The 19397-nt window shown below is 32.7% G+C and overlaps 1 long non-coding RNA gene across 1 annotated transcript; it reads left to right on the top strand.

Annotated features, from left to right (window-relative positions):
- Window positions 1-675: 675 nt before the first annotated feature.
- On the top strand, window positions 676-15987 carry LOC143080236 (uncharacterized). The gene is made up of 3 exons (XR_012979675.1): window positions 676-793; window positions 14785-14808; window positions 15880-15987. It is a non-coding gene; the product is annotated as an uncharacterized LOC143080236 (long non-coding RNA).
- Window positions 15988-19397: the final 3410 nt, after the last annotated feature.

Here is a 19397-nt window from a genome sequence, read left to right as displayed (position 1 = left end):
AAAGAACTTTACGTTTGAATTTTCCTTGGCGTTTGGTAGTTTTGTTATTCTACTTTTTAATCTGCACATTGATTTTTTTTGTGCCATTGCTACCAGTAAATATAAGATAATAGTTTTAGCAAATAACTCTTTTAGCTAACGATTACTGATGAATATAAAAAGAAGATGTGGTGAAGGTCATTTCATATTCTTTAAGTTTTATATGCTTCTATATGATTGGTTGGTTGGTTGGTAGATATATTGGTCGGTTGATTAATGAAATGATTTATTGATTGATTGGCACTTTGCATAACATGAAGAGACGCATATTTCATATTTCATATTGATTGATTGATTGTTTGTGTGACGTTCAGTGACAAATACTTAATTGAAGAAATTATTTTTCGATTAAAGAAGACATTTTCATGGAAACAGTCAATAATTAAACAAAATGTTTTCAAATTCACAGATATTTTTGGTTTCCAACTGTGTTTGATTCAAGCGCCACCAATGAGTTTTAAGAAAATACAACTCGAGTTTGGCGTATTAAATCATAATCCTAGTATATTTAATGAGTTCTACATGAACTCAAGAAAGCATATTTTGTAGCAAAAGTATAGTCAAATGCTCATTCATTGCACCATTAATAGATTTTAAAAAGATAACTTATTTTCTAGGTATAAAGGTATGGACAATTCACCTACGAAAACAACAGTTTCGTCGAATACAAATCGGATATGGAAAATTACCACAGGTTTATTTCTGTCCACTACAGTGATATTCGTAAGCCTATTTATTTGGAGTGAATATAAAGGTAGATATATACATTTATATTTGTTTTAAAGCTCGCACATTTTCGCAAATATAATGATGCTTTTAGAACTTCAATGTTATTATCAGGACAAATGTTTATGATGTATGATGCAGACGTCTTATACGTTCAGGTATTTCACATCCAATTTTTTATGGAAATATTCTTTATAAAGCACAAAGGTGTCAGTATTCACCTCAAAACCTAACAAAACCTTTGAATAGACTTATTAAGAAGGGATATAGTTACGATACTGTTGTCAGGTCATTAAAGATTGCATATTTTGGCGTTAATATTGATTCATTTATAGGGTATTTGCATCGGAACTAAACACATTTATTCAAAAACCAGTTGTTGGCATGACACGGGATATGTTCTTCTCATATATGTTATAATGGTATGATACTAAACCCCTAACGGGAAGGATTGTGCCTGATGTTCATATGATGAAATCATAATCTTTCAGTCAGTTTAATTGAAGTCTGTAGCTGGCATGTCAGTTAACTGCTAGTAGTCTGTTGTTATTTATGTATCATTGTCATTTTGTTTATTTTCTTTGATTACATCTTCTGACATCAGACTCGGACTTCTCTTGAACTGAATTTTAATGTGCGTATTGTTATGCGTTTACTTTTCTAAATTGGCTAGAGGTATAGGGGAGGGTTGAGATCTCACAAACATGTTTAACCCCGCTGCATTTTTGCGCCTGTCCCAAGTCAGGAGCCTCTGGCCTTTGTTAGTCTTGTATTATTTTAATTTTAGTTTCTTGTGTACAATTTGGAAATTAGTATGGCGTTCATTATCACTGAACTAGTATATATTTGTTTAGGGGCCAGTTGAAGGACGCCTCCGGGTGCGGGAATTTCTCGCTACATTGAAGACCTGTTGGTGACCTTCTGCTGTTGTTTTTTTCTATGGTCGGGTTGTTGTCTCTTTGGCACATTCCCCATTTCCATTCTCAATTTATTATGATGTTGTAATGATTGTCAATGAGACAACTATCCACTACAGACCAAATGGCGTAGATGTTAGCGGACTGCTTTCAACAATGAGAAAAACCCTAACCACATATCAAGCTATAAAAGACCCCGCCATAACAAATTGTAAATGAACTTAAATGATCTGATTTATATACAAAACAACAAACGAGAGACAAATATTATATACACTAACATACTACTAGCACTGAATTACAGGTCCCTGACTTTGGACAGACACATACAAAATGTGGTGGGGTAAAACATGTTTAAGCGTCCTATCCTTCGATTAACCTTGGACAGTGGTGTAACCACACACCATAGTAACAAAAGTATCTGACTTTACATGTTAAGGCCCGTATTTATAAAGGTGGTTAAAATTTAAACTAAGTTTAAAATTAAAACGTATTCATAAAAGTGGTTTACATAAATTAAACTTGGCAGGAAACCCAAGTTCTAGTCAAGAATAAAGGAAATAAAGGGACACAAAAATCTCCGGAGACCAGAAAAACGCACAATGGCCACATTAACCCTTACCAGGAACACGGATCCCGTTAAACTAAGGTGAACGCACTTCTGTGCACCGGAAAGGAGACTTGTTAGATCTCTTTCAACTTGCAATACATCTGCCATGTTTTTTACTTCCCATGTTATATGCTGTGATGGATCTTCCCTATGAAGCCCGAATAACAATGAGTGCCCTCATTTTAAATTTTAACTACCATTATCTTTTTTTTCATTTTTTTTTCACATGGTATATAGGCTCATATATACACTGTCAAGGTAACAAATCAAATTGCAGTATTAGCTGGGATATATTATTCCAGTATAATATAATACACAAACTGTCTATAATAAAAGGTGTCATTCCGGCGTATCACAAGATATTACAGGCAGTACGTGTTATATTATACTGAATACACTTTTCAATATATCACTCCTTTATACCAACTGTGCATACGTATTGGGAACGCAATTTCCGGTCACTGGAGGGTGATATATCGGGGTGAACTATCGGGGCTATCAACCATTGTTAAGGACTCGGAGTTAGTACGGAATAGACCTTTTTCACCTCAAACGATAACATAGTCGCCAGCAAAAATAGAAGCCAAGGTAAAGTGTTAATCCTTTTCGTCACAAATACTTCGAAATGACAATTAAACATCATTCAATAGAAGCTTTCTTTGACAAATTTTATACTAGCTTCATTACAACAAGTTTAGATGTCATTTTCTGAAAGAGAGCAAAGAACTGTTTGTATTGTAGTAAATTTAAATCATTTAAAATTTGTATTCAAATACACTGTTGAAGATTACGAAGATCCAATAAAATACAACAATTTTGAATGTCACTAGTGTCTTCGATAAAAAAAAAAAAAGTCGTCATCGATAGCAGTATCATTATGTTAAATCAAAAAGACTCAATTCATTTTTATTAGACGTGTTAGGAAAGAGATTTAAATACTGCACTGATGTTAAATACTAATACCGATATATGATTTAAATGTGGACTTTCTCAAAATGCAATTGCATTGAAAAGTCTCCCGACGTTTTGTGGTGTGTTTGATACAATATGAAGCGAACGGTTAACGTCGACTCGAAATTTTAAGACGTGCATTGGCCTTAAGTAGATCCAAAGGCGGATATATATTGTCTACTACTATCTGCATGGTATGAGTGCAATGCATAAACAGAGGGACGAAAGAACGGACGAATTGACCATTTCACCAATCACTTTATACCGTCCAATTTAGAAAGCGGAGTGTATAGTGAATATTAGGCAAAACAAAATGAACGAAATCGAAAAAATAAATGCCCGACGTATAATTTAGCAGACTTTGTTTTGCAAGAGGTGAAAATGAATATTCCATTTTCAAAATATCCTTCTGACTCAACGAAAATAAAATTAACTTTTCTATATGAAAGTTTAACGCCACTTTCAAGAATATCTCAATCTAATCGTGGTGTACTGTTTTGTTGGTGGAGGAAGCCGTGATAACAAGAAAAAAAAAACTTCCGACCCTTCACCGAAACGTAAATTTAACGTGCTTGATAATGTCCAAACGTTGTTATCTTTTAAAACTTAATTCGATAACGGTTTCCTCTGTTTCCAAAAAAAAACAGGTTGATAGAAAGAAAAATGTTAATGTCAGGGAAAATTCACACATTTTAACGGTTTTTTTTTTTCAAAGTATTGTTGCTTTTCAACATTACAATAAATTGCAAATGACAGTTCTAGATAAAACTAAAATATAAAGATAATCAAATTAAAAACGTTTTCGTTTTATCCTTTTTTTTTTTTAATTATCAAGTACACAAATTTCTAGTTTGGTTTATTTTTTTTAGAATTTTACGCTACTGTGTAACTAGAAAAAGATATAAAATAAGGAGATGTGGTATGATTGCCAAAATAGACAACTATCTACCAGAGACCAAATGACAGAAATGTTTGCAACTATATGACAACGGTATGACCTCCAACATGGAGCAAAACCAATCCCGCATAAAAGCTAGGAAAGACCTCGACAATACAAGTATATTTTGAATAAATTTCAAATAAACGAACGTTTTGAAAAAAGATTGATATATAGAGAATATCATATGGCTTTTTCAATATCACATCCGCATCAACACGATAAACCAATATAACCCAAAGAGCTCTGCTCGAGGGATATATTGGTTGAGGGTTGATACGGTGTGTGATATTGGAAAAGACATATCATATACACTTTATTATATACATATACTTGAGGGGGATAGGAACTTTATAGGGACTCCGGGATCGAGTGTTTTGTAGCTCAGGATTTTTGGATTGACCCTTTCAAGATCCGGGATTTATTTTTTTTAATTTCGGGATTTGGGATTTCAATTTATTTAAATTCGGGACCTCGGGATTTCGTGTTTTTAAGCCCGGGATTTCGGAATCAGGACCCCTCCTACCCTCCCACATACTTCAAGTAGATTGTTTTTTATGTGACATGACGTCATATAGATAAAGAGGTTTGAAATGACGTCATACAGATTATAGGTTAGACATGACGTCATACAGATAAGGGGTTTGATAAAGCCTTTGCAACAGTGACTACAATCGATGACGTGACGTCATACAGATTGAAGGTGTGATAAAGCCTTTGCCACCGTGCTGATATCGATATCATCACGGGTGGCTGATACAGCATGCTTGCCAATGAATTATTACACCTACAATTTATCTGTATTTACTTCTAAGTATATAATAGAAAGTAATAGATCGAATTCGAATGTGATTTGATTCTGTCGGGTTTTTTTTATTCATTTATTTTGATCAAATTATAGATTTTCCTTGTAGTCGTTCGACGAAATAGTAAGAAATAGGGACACAACGATCTTAAACTTCTTCGATCAATACTATTAAACAATAATGATCGTATTGTTTTGCTGGATTCTCGTCCGTGTATTGCGGAATACATTTTATACTATTTTATTGTTTAAAAATCTTTTCATCATTATCAAAGAGGGGGCAAGGGGGTTCCAATAACAGCAAAACAGTTAACTGATTTGGCTTAAAACAGATAACAAGGAATTAAAAAGGGACAAAAAAAGATAACAGTAAATTAAATATTAGAATCAGTCTGGTCCAGGACTAATCCCGTAGATCTTATCATATATATACTGATTGTATGGACCTATACCTACATGTAGACCTTAACGGAGTCATATATACATTTTAATTATGATCCTCATCAGGTTTTCTGGTCATATTTTTTTCTTTTTATTATACATATTGATAATTGAAAAGATTTGAATTTAATATGTACCCATGGGGTACAAGGACCATTATAATGCAAAAAACGTTTGTAACGTTCATTTTGATTGGATAACGTCACTTTCTTACATGGCATCAATTGACAATTGATGCTATTGGACGTACGCACAAGCGCAGACTGCATATGACAGATTTCAAATACATGTTTTAACGTTGTTTTCTGTCAGTTTCATTAGAATGGAGATAACAATATTGTATTTTAAGCTACGACGGCATCAATTTGGGATTTGATGGTCGCAAATACCCGTTTACTGTCTCCGCTAACGCGTCGCCAGTAAACTTAATTTGCGACCATCAAATCCCCAATTGATGCCGTCGGAGCTTAAATTTCAATACAGTTATCTCCTAATTATCCCCATATTTACGTTAAAGTCAAATTCGAGCAATTCTTAATATCAAGAAAAAGAAAACATATGGGTAGGGATACCTGCTGAAGATAGGTCTTTAGGTCCATACGACTTTTACCGAAACACCTTTTATATATGTGGTGTACAAGATATCATTTTGTACAAATTATAATTTGTTTTTGATTTTGTACTAATTGTTTTTTGTACAAAAAGTGCATGCATGTACAAATTACAGTTTAAAATAAAATTGAGAATGGAAATGGGGAATGTGCCGAAGAGACAACAACCCGGCCATAGAAAAAAAACCAGCAGAAGGTCACCAACAGGTCTTCAATGTAGCGAAAAATTGTACACATTTCGACTTGAGCTCACTTAAAACTTGTACATCAATTTCTGTGGGTTTTTATATTTTTGGTTGTTATTTTCAAAATCAAATGAAGCCAGTGACACTTAGTTAATTTGAGTTTTAGAACGTTTTTTTTTTCTTTCTGAAAAACGATTAAAAGACACATCTTTATTTTGCAACAACAATTTCTGAGCTCCACAAAAGACAAAATGACACATACATTAATAACTATAGGCCATTATACAGCCTTAAAAAATTAGCAAACTCATGCCGCATAGTCAGCTATAAAGGCCCTGAAACGGAAGAAATGTAAAACAATTCAAACGTGAAAATTCATATACAAAATAATGAACTAAAAAATATGTAACACAGCAACAAACAACAACCACTGAATTACAGGCTTCTGACTTGGGACAGGCACATTCAGAGTGTGGTGGGGTTAAAAAATGTTAGTTGTCGCCCAACCCTCCTCATCCTGGGACAGGGTTTAATAGCACAACATAAGGTTTATTATGTGGTCATTGAATAATATTTTTTATATAACAAAATCAATACTAGTCAATTTAAGTCAAATTTTGTACAAAAAGTTATTTGTATAGTCAATTTTTGTACAAATTACAACATGCACAAATTATGTGTACAAAGAAAGTTAAAATACAAATTATAATTTGTACACATTTTGTACAAAATGTCATCAAAATACATGTTCATAGACAATGAAATGTATTATAAAGGACAAACATAATATATACTGTATTTGTCCTGGACCCGACTGATTCTAATACATGAATGTTTATGTGATGTATGGTTCTGGAATCCTGCTACAAAAACGGCACCACCAAATCCTCACTTAAATTCGGATAGACCACAATAGACATATAAAAATATGTGGTATTAGTCAAAATGTTCAATTTCTCCTGAATATGGCTGTCAAAATGCTAACATTCCAATTTTCAATAACAGTTAACAAAAAAAATAAAAGTCCCATAACAGCTAACAAGGAATAAGACAAAAACAGCTAACAGCAAATTTATTTTCAGAATAACAGATAACAAAGAATTAAATTGCCCCATAATAGCATAACTGTCAAACCCCTTGCCCCCCTCATCAAACAAATCCATACACACTGAAGGCCGTACCTTGACCTATAATGGTTCACTTTTATACATTGTTACTAGGATGGAGAGTTGTCTCATTGGCACTCATACCACATCTTCCTATATCTAGGTAACTACAGTGAATGATTATTTGTGCTTTTTGAGATGGTCCCCAATATATTGGTCATAATAACATGACAAAATTTCATCAATTGCAATAAGCATGCATTATAAATCAAAACATTGAAACTTTTAATGAATGTACTGGTGTACTGTCGTAAATTCATGGGAGTTGTCCGTTGTTATTATGTGGTTTTCATGTTGTAATGTACTACGTACATTTGTATTATATTATTTATCTATGTATTTCTCTATCCTAAGTGTTCTTGGGTTTATTTGTACTATTTTTCTGTCACGTAATTTTGTCATTTTGTTTTTGCGGTATTTAAAACATTGCCATATCAACTAGAGGTTTGGCTAGCCATAAAACCAGGTTCAATCTACAAGTTTTTTTCTTAAAATGTTCTGTACCAAGTCAGGAATATGGCAGTTGTTATCAAACTTTCCATTTCTATATGTGTGTTGACGTTCGTTTTTGTTACACGTCAGTGTTTCTGCTGTTCCATTGTTTTCCTCTTATAGTTGACGTGTTTCCCTCGGGTTTAATTTGTAACCTGGATTTGTTTTCGCTTAATCGATTTATGACTATTGAACAGCGGTATACTACTGTTGCTTTTATTTAACACACTAAATAATTAATGAGTTATGACAATTATATTGACCATCGGTCATCTAAGTTTATTTTGAAGCAATGACATGATATTTATGATGTCATTGTGACTTTATGATTATGGCAAACGTAAATTGAATGTTATGTCATTGAAAGAGCTGGTTCTCGACTGACTACTATCCTTTTAGATTTCCGGTCGTTTTCACTGGCATTTTGACTTTCTAAATTCAAATTCGTTATTACCTTACAGTTTATCGGTATCAATATAGAATTTAAAAAAATTAAGAAAACAAGTAAACAGACAGTTAATGTTCATGTTATAATGTTGTCTCTGATTTTAAAAGCAAAAGTTAATTTTCCTAAATTGGTTAACTGTTTGATGTTCTATATAATAAAAAGTTCAATCAATTTAAACACACTTGGCCTAGACCAGTAATCTTTCTTGATGAATTTTACTCTAAGTTCCTTATATTTCGGACACTCTAAGACAAAATGGAATTCGTCTTCAATACACTGACAGCGAAATGTACATACACCCAGCTGTCTTTTGCAAAAACGCAAGTGGACTTTTTCGACACCATCAGCTTTATAGAATCCCAAGACTTTGCATGCGTATGAAATAACACTACCTACATACACATCAAATAGAGACAGGAGAGTGATTATATAGTAATTCCTTGACGTAGATAACATGACAAACATTGATGTTCGACCAAGTTATGCCAGTTTCTTCGGTGAAAATAGTTTTTCCATTTTTTTTTAATTAAATCCCAAGCAACAGAAGTAATCGACCGTCTCTAAGCTCTCATAATTGTAGAATCATCTCTTATAATTCTTGACAAGACAACCGTTTCGAAACACAACTACCTTAGTTTTGTCAATGTTAACTGTCAAATCGTTTTTTACAGTATATAGTTTTGATGAATTCAGTTTATCAGTTTAGAAATGGTGATTAATATATAATTGTTACATTTTGTAGACTATCTTTAAACCTATGTTCCTATTACTAGGGAATATAAAGTAACTCCATACGTAATATTACATCAATTTCAAAGTTTAATAAATAAATAAAACGAACTAAAAAAAAAAACAAAAAAAAAAAACTAAACATCTTGTGCCACCCCATTTCATAAAACTCAATATGATACGGACTCATTTCAGATGACATGATTTATTGATCAATTATGATTTGCGCAGTCAATATTATAGCACATCCGAATCGATGCAAATTTGTATACTAGTATATAGTTTCCGTTTTGAATGCAACCAATATTGGTATCAGAATCAACTTATTTGATTCTGCTTTGTTCTCTGGATTTCGTGGGGTTTGGTTTTTTTTTCTTCAGTTTCTAAGTCAATTCAGTTTTTTTAACTATTGATTATTTGTTTGCACGCGTTTTGCATAATCAAACTAGATTGTAGTATTACCCAATCCCAACGTTTAGAGAGATTGAAAAAAAAAGAGATTGTGTTAGTTTATATAATTATTCTGAGTCTATTCGATTCATATAATATATCCATGTGTAGCGAATAGGTTATATGGTAATACATTAGGATTTTGTATAGTGTAAGACATCAAAATGTTAATATATATGAAAATCAGTTTATTTAATAATCTGTAGAAAGAAGTACACATTTTTATGATACACATAAAATTTGACTCTAAAGCAATATGTCCTACGAATTGTTTTAAAAAATAATATGTAATTGTTTTTTAAAGGACCATTATACATGTTATATGTAGCTACGATTTTGACAAGAAATAAACATCTGATTTTTTGTTTTGTTTAAAATGCTTTGAAAAGCATAATAAAAAAAATAATGTTTCTCTACTAGCAATCAGTTTGGTTCATTTTGTAAAAATAAGATAAAAACATCGCAAGTCAATAACTCAACTCAGTTTTTCCGTATTCATGCAATCCTTAATTTCCCCTTTAGTGGAGATAGGTAGCGCATGTATTTAGCAAGTGTTCAGTATGTTTATTCACTAAAGAGAAACAAAATTTCAACATTGAAAAGTGAAACAAGGAAGCCACCGGGAATAATCAGTTCGTTTACTGATAAGGCCCACAAAAAATCCTTTTTAAACTTTTAATACGATAATTTACATAATTTTAAAGCTATAACATGAAATAAAACAAGCCTCGAAAAATTGTCAATATATGATTGCGCATGTTTGTCTGTTAATTCATATTTACATTCATGCATGTACATGATGTATCTGATTATATGACCGTCGGCAGTCTTCGGAGATAAGCGATGGATAATTTCGTCTTCTCACTTATTTTTTGTTTTATTAATGTAGTCCATGTATTGGCATAAACTGTTTTGTGGACCTTAATATGAGGGATTTTTTTTACGGTTGCTTTACTGTATATAATGAAAAGAAATCGAACAAAATACTTGGACGCCCACACAAACTGTTTTAAATCGGAGGCCATTGACATTTAGTCCAAATTATTGTTTTTCCTGAAATAGTCCAATCCGTGGTTTACGCGAAGCAACTATTGATATTCATTTCATAATAGAAAGGACAAACATCAGTTTTAAAGAATAAAATATGTGTTTGTCTTGGATGAGTTCATGCTTAACTTTGAGCGTAATCACACCCCCCCCCCCCTTTCCGCACAGAACGTAAAGAAGGAAACATTTAAGAAAATTCCCATTTTCCTTAAACGTTTAAGCTATGTTTTAGGAAGTTACCGTTTAAGTAAAACATTTTAGAATTTTTTTTAATATCTCTGGTCAATAATTGCATCAGAGAAACCAGGCTTTAAATGTGTACGTCGGACGCGCTTTTGTCTATTTAAGGACTCATCAGTGACGCTCGAATCAAAAAGGTTAAACTTGCCGAATAAAGTACGAGGTTGAATAGCAACCAAACGTGACAGATGCATTCAGAGGCAAAACTTTGTTTCCGCCAAAAAAAGCATGACAATCTGGAATGTGTCCGTCACTAAAAACTTTAAGTTTAGACATTCTTTTTAGTGTGTTATAAATAAAATATGAAAGTTTGAATCAAATCGATGAATATGACTTTTCCAAAGTACAGACCCTTTCTTAATTAGTCGCATTATATGTGAGCCTAAATTACCAATACTATTTAGTTAGGAAAAACCAAATGCTCTCTACCAATGAAATAGGAATAGGATTTGATTTTCCATAATTGTGAAGAACGAATGTACATTATGTTCTGCGTAAGAGATTATCCTTTGTTTAAGCATATTCACAGTTCAAAACAAAGAATTTCTATAAAGAGTCAAATGCCTAGAATAAAATTGAGAAAGGAAATGGGGAATGTGTCAAAGCGACAACAACCCGACCATAGAGCAGACAACACATTTATCAGCTTGAATTGCCACTCTCTAATTTTTGAAATTGATAAGAAACTAAGTTTTCAACCCCTTCAGGCAAATTGACTATAGATGGATTTGACTACTGTGGATTCATTATTATTCGTTGGATACCAATTTTCGTCGGTTTCGTTGGTACAGGTGAACCACGAATTCATATGTTCAACTAAATGCAAATTTTCTATAGGCTTTGTACATAGAAATCAGAAAACCACGAATTTAGATATCCACGAAAATGTTTATTTTCTTCAATCCACGAAAATTGATATCCACGAAAATAAATGAATCCACAGTATTTTTTGTAGGTCTTTTGTCGTCGTATAGGTCTTCAACTGTTTCGGTTCTTATATATCCCTGGCTTTAAAAAAAAATTGACGTTGAGCGTTCCTGGTGCAGGTAAATACAGGTAAATCCAGAAAAGCGCTTAGGAAACAGGAAATTTATAACGTGTTTTTTTAATTTTTTAATGGATTATTGATTGAAAGTCGAATTTAGAAAAAAAAAGAAAAAAAAAGTTTGTTTTTTTATTGGTGCAGTACAATTTAATCCGTTAATGTCATAATTTGAATAATTTTAACTTAAAAAAAAAACAAGAAAAATAAGAAATATCAAAACAATGCAAAAATAAAAAAAAAAATAATAAAAAAAAATAATATGAATTTAAATCTTTAGATACTACCCTTACCAAACAAATTACTGTATCCACAGTTAGTAAGAATGGTTATTTCAAATATACCAATACAATTGAAACAGGAATTAACAATAACTTTTGGATTTCAATTTAAGTTTAAATTACTTAGGTAGTATTTGATGTAAACAGCTGGAATAAGATTGGCTGTGGAATACAATTAAGTTGTAAATAGATGTAAGAAGATGTGGTATGAGTGCCAATGAGACAACTCTCCATCCAAGTCACAAATTATAAAAGTAAACCATTATAGGTCAAGGTATGGTCTTCAACACGGAGCCTTAGGTCACACCGAACGATAAGCTATAAAGGGCCCCAAAAATTTACTAGTGTAAAACCATTCAAACGGGGAAAATGACGGTCAGTTTGTTTTAGATTTATGAGTTTGACTGTCCCTTTGGTATCTTTCGTCCCTCTTTTTCTAATCTATATGAAAAACGAGAAACGAGAAACACTTATGAACTACATCAACAAACGACAACTAATGAACATCAGATTCCTGACTTAGGACAGGTGCAAACAATTGCAGCGGGTTTATACATTTTAATGGTACCAAATCTTCACCCTTCTCTGGAACAATAGTGTAACATCACAACATAGAAAGACAGACTATAAAATATCAATCGGAATGACGTAGTGACCAAATGAACATACACTGAACGAATAAATTTGATATGTGATGCAATGTTAATACAAAGTTAATAAAAAGAAGGGATGAATAATTATAGTAAAAGTATTATACCGCTGTGAAATGCTAAACAATTTCAGAAAAAAACATCAGCTTTGAAAACAAGAGTGCACACGCTGAAATGTCTCGCCTTCTATACTAATCATTGATATTATGTAGATAGTCCTAAGTATAAAGCTTTATTACAACTGTCTCATAAACTTAACAGTAAGCAAGATAACTAATCAAAGACCAATGAACCATGAAAATGAAGTCAAGGTCAGATGAACCATGCCAGGCAGACATGTACAGCTAACAATGCTTCTATACAACATATATAGTTGACCTATTACTTATAGTTTAAGAACAATAGACCAAAACACAAAAACTTAACACTGTGCAATGAACCGTGAAAATGAGGTCAGGGTCAAAAGAAACCTGCGCTACTGACATAAAGATCAAAAAATATTTTTATACACCAAATATAGTTGACCTATGGCATATAGTATTAGATAAAAAGACCAAAACTCAAAAACTTAACTTTGACCACTGAACCATGAACATGAGGTCAAGGTTACATGACATCTGCCCGCTAGACATGTACACCTTACAATCATTCTATACAACAAATATAGTAGACCTATTGCATATAGTATGAAAAAAACCCAGACCAAAGCACAAAAAATTAACTATAACCACTGAACCATGAAAATGAGGTCAAGGTCCCATGACATCTGCCCGCTAGACATGTACACCTTACAATCATTCCATTTAACAAATATAGTAGACCTATTGCATATAGTACGAAAAAAACAGACCAAAACACAAAAATTTAACTGTAACCACTGAACCATGAAAATGAGGTCAAGGTCAGATGACACCTGCCAGTTGGACATGTACACCTTACAGTCCTTCCATACACCGAATATACTAGCCCTATTGCTTATAGTATCTGAGATATGGACTTGACCACCAAAACTTAACCTTGTTCACTGATCCATGAAATGAGGTCGAGGTCAAGTGAAAACTGTCTGACAGACAAAAGGACCTTGCAAGGTACGCACATATCAAATATAGTTATCCTATTACTTATAATAAGAGAGAATTTTTTTCAAGTGGTCACTGAACCATGAAAATGAGGTCAAGGACATTGGACATGTGACTGACGGAAACTTCGTAACATGAGGCATCTATATACAAAGTATGAAGCATCCAGGTCTTCCACCTTCTAAAATATAAAGCTTTTAAGAAGTTAGCTAACACCGCCGCCGCCGCCGTAGCCGCCACCGCCGGATCACTATCCCTATGTCGAGCTTTCTGCAACAAAAGTTGCAGGCTCGACAAAAAATTACGCCATTTGTAATATCAAAATTAAACACAGGTAAATGAAAATAATTTTGAAGATAAGTATACTTCTTCTGTCTGTATAACCTTACGTTTAGGAAAACTAAGAAAGTTCTTGTATAACAATTAAACTATTCTAAAACTTGGTAAATGTTGAGTGAATATCAACAATTAAACTATAAAATTGGTGCTCGATAAAACTTCTCCGCGGAAGTGTGATTTATATACAGTATAAAAGAGTACCTCAGATTTAAATTTATTAAATTGAACTGTTAATGAACAAAAGATAATTCCTCACTAAACAATTACATAATTAACATTAGGAAACTTATACATTATTTCAGTGAACCTTTGTGTCATCTAACGTTCAAAATACAATTTATTAAAATTTCCTGAATCATAAAATATAAAATTATAAATAAGTCCTTCTATCACTAAGACTAATCTATAAATGAAATGCCTATAAAGGAAGTCCTGCATTCACTTTTAATAAAGGCAATGTCAGTTTGATGTCATGGCGTAGTGACACTGTTGCTCTTGATCATTTTATAATGACTATTATGTGTACAAAGAAATTCAATTGCATTAATTCACTCAAACAATTACGCTCAATTAATAGACATCGCTTTTTTCTATTACAGGAGACACAAATTCTGGAAATCAAGGTAGGTTAACATCTGTAAATGCATATTGCTTTCAAAACATAATCAGTTTTTGCAGGCGATGACTTTTTAAGCTAATGATCTTTTGATTGAAACACTGTAATCATGTGATATTATTGTTTCAAATCGAAACTGTTTATCGAACTTTCTGTTGCTTGGCTAAGGAATGCTTAATTTTATGATATACATAAATCTATGATGAAGTAGGTGAAACTGAAACATGTGTACATTGTAATGTTGTGTAATTTTAAGAATCGTTTTTGTGAGTTTTATTTTCATTTTATAAAATAAAACAAAATATAATAATTAGTCTTTATTTATCTGTACTATAATTTTTTGTTTTAATACAGATAATGTTAGAGGAAAAAATGTTTTGACTGCACACAATTTGATAAATGACTTTTACAAACGAAAACGGAATAATATATATATTTCATTTCGTAAGTAAGAAGATGTGATATTTTATACTTATTGACTAGAAATAAGCCATAATCTCAAAGACTTCAAACTTCAGTTGAGTGTAAATACGTCAAAGATAGAATTAAAAAGCATGACCTTGTGCAATGCTTGTTGCTGTTAAATATGCATTACTTTTAAATAGACTAGGGGCAGTTGATTTGATATGCTGTGTAGAAACCTGTTTATTATGGAAGACTGTTTGCTGCCATCTGAATGTCTTTTGTTATTCATGTTATTTTTGTGATTTTATTACATTACCATTGACGTATAGCGGACATCTCTTTCTATTCATAATAGAATAGGAGAAACATTTTTATTATTTAGTTTAATTTCATCAATATCAAAACATATCTAACGAAGGCTACCATAAATACCTATCTGGTGAAGAACTGAAATTTAGAAACCGAAGGCAACATGACTATTTTGGGCGATCTTATTACTGCAACTCATTTTCTTTCTGCTTTATTTAACCACAAAAAGGTTAGAACACAACAACTCACATATTTAAATATGCACATTCAATGTCATTTGGTCTCCGGCGGAGAGTTGTCTCATTAGCATCCATACGACGTCTTCTTATGTTTACATTCATCTGCTATATTTATTCTTTTCAAGTAACGCCATGTTCAAGATCCCCATGTGAACACGGTGGGAATTGTTCGGTAACAGACAATAGTTTTTCCTGTACCTGTTTAAACGGATTCACAGGATTACAATGCCAAAATGAGTAATATGATATTCACATTTAACGTGCTTAGTTATAGGCATTATAACCGTTAAATAAATCGTTATTCTTAATAGAGGTGCGGTATATAAAATTCAGAATGGAAATGGGGAATATGTCAAAGAGACAACAACCCGACCAAAGAGCAGATAACAGCCGAATTAGACAGCAATCAAACGACGAAACTACTAAACGGTATCTATAAGGCAACATTAAGTTTTCAACTATTAAAGACAGTTTGCAATATGTCCATCCTAATGGTTGACTGGGGTTTAGAAAATCCGTCGTCCCTAGAGTTATCCCATCCAACAGCTAAACACACGCTAAGGTTGGGCCTTCGATTCCCTGTGTCGAAAGTATAAATACGAAGCCGTTTCAAGACTAGAAGTCGGAATAATTGTGTCCGGGTAGAGTGACATGTCTTCGATGACAATGGTACAACGTGTGAAGGTTATTTATTTCCAATCTTTTTTAATGAGTATGAAAACATAAAATAAACACTTTAAATGCAGTTTTTTGGACAATAAACACCGGTATACGTAGATATGGATTTCTTACTTCAAAGAATAGAGCGAATGACTGCAAAAATTACGAAATATTCGTCTATTAGACTTCAACCTTACAACACACAAAGAAAGAAAAATAAATATTTTAAAGGCAATATACGATCGTCAAATGACTTTACTTTCTCCCATTATTTAAACCTAACACTTGATTTCAATATCAGGTACTCCATGCGATAACTATAGCTGTGACAATGGTGGGACGTGCTTTCTTGATGAATTTCAGCCAAAATGTGCGTGCAAAAATGGATTCACTGGTGAAAATTGTACATGTAAGCTTATGAAATATAACAATCTATTTTTCTTTTTTATAGATTCCATCACACACCAAAATTATATATTCATATATGCCTTTCCTTTATATTCATCAGCGGACTACAGAACCTTCCAATTGTATTAGTTGTTCATTTTATAAGTTTATGGTTCTAAATAAGCTAACAATATTTGCCACTGGGTGATCAACAAGCTACAAACAATTTATCAATAATTCCATAAATCAATCAATTGATAAATATATAGATCAGGTTAACATTCCACGTCTTCAATTTAGAAGTTTCCAAATGGATAAAAGATTTTAGAGTTAAGTGCTTATCCTGTACTTGGTTTTATCGTAATATGTTCTTTTAAGAGCGTTTTATTTATCTTCTCATTGCATTTTAGAAGGGGGATAGTAATGGTCTAACAAAACCTACCATTTTTTTGTGCCTGTCCCAAGTCAGGATCATCGTTTGTTTTTGTCATATAACATACAATATTTTATCTTAATGTTGTTCTTTTTTTGGGAGAATATGTTTTTATCGCATATCTTTAGATAAGGAGATGTGATATTTTATACTTATTGACTGGGTATGAGTGGAATAGTAAGTTCGTAACTCCCGCGGTATTCTCAACATTCTCCAATCCCGTAGCAGTAAAAAATTCACAACTCATATATTTAAATATACACATTCAATGTCATTTGGTCTCTGGCGGAGAGTTGTCTCATTAGCATCCATACGACGTCTTATGTTTACATTCAACTACTATATTTATTCTTTTCAAGTAACGCCATGTTCAAGATCCCCATGTGAACACGGTGGGAATTGTTCGGTAACAGACAGTAGTTTTTCCTGTACCTGTTTAAACGGATTCACAGGATTACAATGCCAAAGTGAGTAATATGATATTCACATTTAACGTGCTTAGTTTTAGGCATTATAACCGTTAAATAAATCGTTATTCTTAATAGAGGTGCTGTATATAAAATTCAGAATGGAAATGGGGAATATGTCAAAGTAACAACAACCCGACCAAAGAGCAGATAACAGCCGAATTAGACAGCAATCAAACGACGAAACTACTAAACGGTATCTATAGGGCAACATTAAGTTTTCAACTATTAAAGACAGTAATGCAATATGTCCATCCTAATGGTTGACTGGGGTTTAGAAAATCCGTCGTCCATAGAGTTATCCCATCCAACAGCTAAACACACGCTAAGGTTGGGCCTTCGATTCCCTGTGTCAAAAGTATAAATACGAAGCCGTTTCAAGACTAGAAGTCGGAATGTGTGTGTCCGGGTACAGTGACATGTCTTCGATGACAATGGTACAACGTGTGAAGGTTATTTATTTCCAATCTTTTTTAATGAGTATGAAAACATAAAATAAACACTTTAAATGCAGTTTTTGGGACAATAAACACCGGTATACGTAGATATGAATTTCTTACTTCAAAGAATAGAGCGAATGACTGCACAAATTACGAAATATTCGTCTATTAGACTTCAACCTTACAACACACAAAGAAAGAAAAATAAATATTTTAAAGGCAATATACGATCGTCAAATGACTTTACTTTCTCCCATTATTTAAACCTAACACTTGATTTCAATATCAGGTACTCCATGCGATAACTATAGCTGTGACAATGGTGGGACGTGCTTTCTTGATGAATTTCAGCCAAAATGTGCGTGCAAAAATGGATTCACTGGTGAAAATTGTACATGTAAGCTTATGAAATATAACAATCTATTTTTCTTTTTTATAGATTCCATCACACACCAAAATTATATATTCATATATGCCTTTCCTTTATATTCATCAGCGGACTACAGAACCTTCCAATTGTATTAGTTGTTCATTTTATAAGTTTATGGTTCTAAATAAGCTAACAATATTTGCCACTGGGTGATCAACAAGCTACAAACAATTTATCAATAATTCCATAAATCAATCAATTGATAAATATATAGATCAGGTTAACATTCCACGTCTTCAATTTAGAAGTTTCCAAATGGATAAAAGATTTTAGAGTTAAGTGCTTATCCTGTACTTGGTTTTATCGTAATATGTTCTTTTAAGAGCGTTTTATTTATCTTCTCATTGCATTTTAGAAGGGGGATAGTAATGGTCTAACAAAACCTACCATTTTTTTTTGTGCCTGTCCCAAGTCAGGATCATCGTTTGTTTTTGTCATATAGCATACAATATTTTATCTTAATGTTGTTCTTTTTTTGGGAGAATATGTTTTTATCGCATATCTTTAGATAAGGAGATGTGATATTTTATACTTATTGACTGGGTATGAGTGGAATAGTAAGTTCGTAACTCCCGCGGTATTCTCAACATTCTCCAATCCCGTAGCAGTAAAAAATTCACAACTCACATATTTAAATATACACATTCAATGTCATTTGGTCTCTGGCGGAGAGTTGTCTCATTAGCATCCATACGACGTCTTATGTTTACATTCAACTACTATATTTATTCTTTTCAAGTAACGCCATGTTCAAGATCCCCATGTGAACACGGTGGGAATTGTTCGGTAACAGACAGTAGTTTTTCCTGTACCTGTTTAAACGGAT

The sequence above is a fragment of the Mytilus galloprovincialis genome, chromosome 1, assembly GCF_965363235.1.
Source record: "Mytilus galloprovincialis chromosome 1, xbMytGall1.hap1.1, whole genome shotgun sequence".
NCBI lineage: Eukaryota > Metazoa > Mollusca > Bivalvia > Mytilida > Mytilidae > Mytilus > Mytilus galloprovincialis.
Note: the sequence above shows the minus strand (reverse complement) of the source record. Positions and strands in the feature narration are given on the sequence as shown.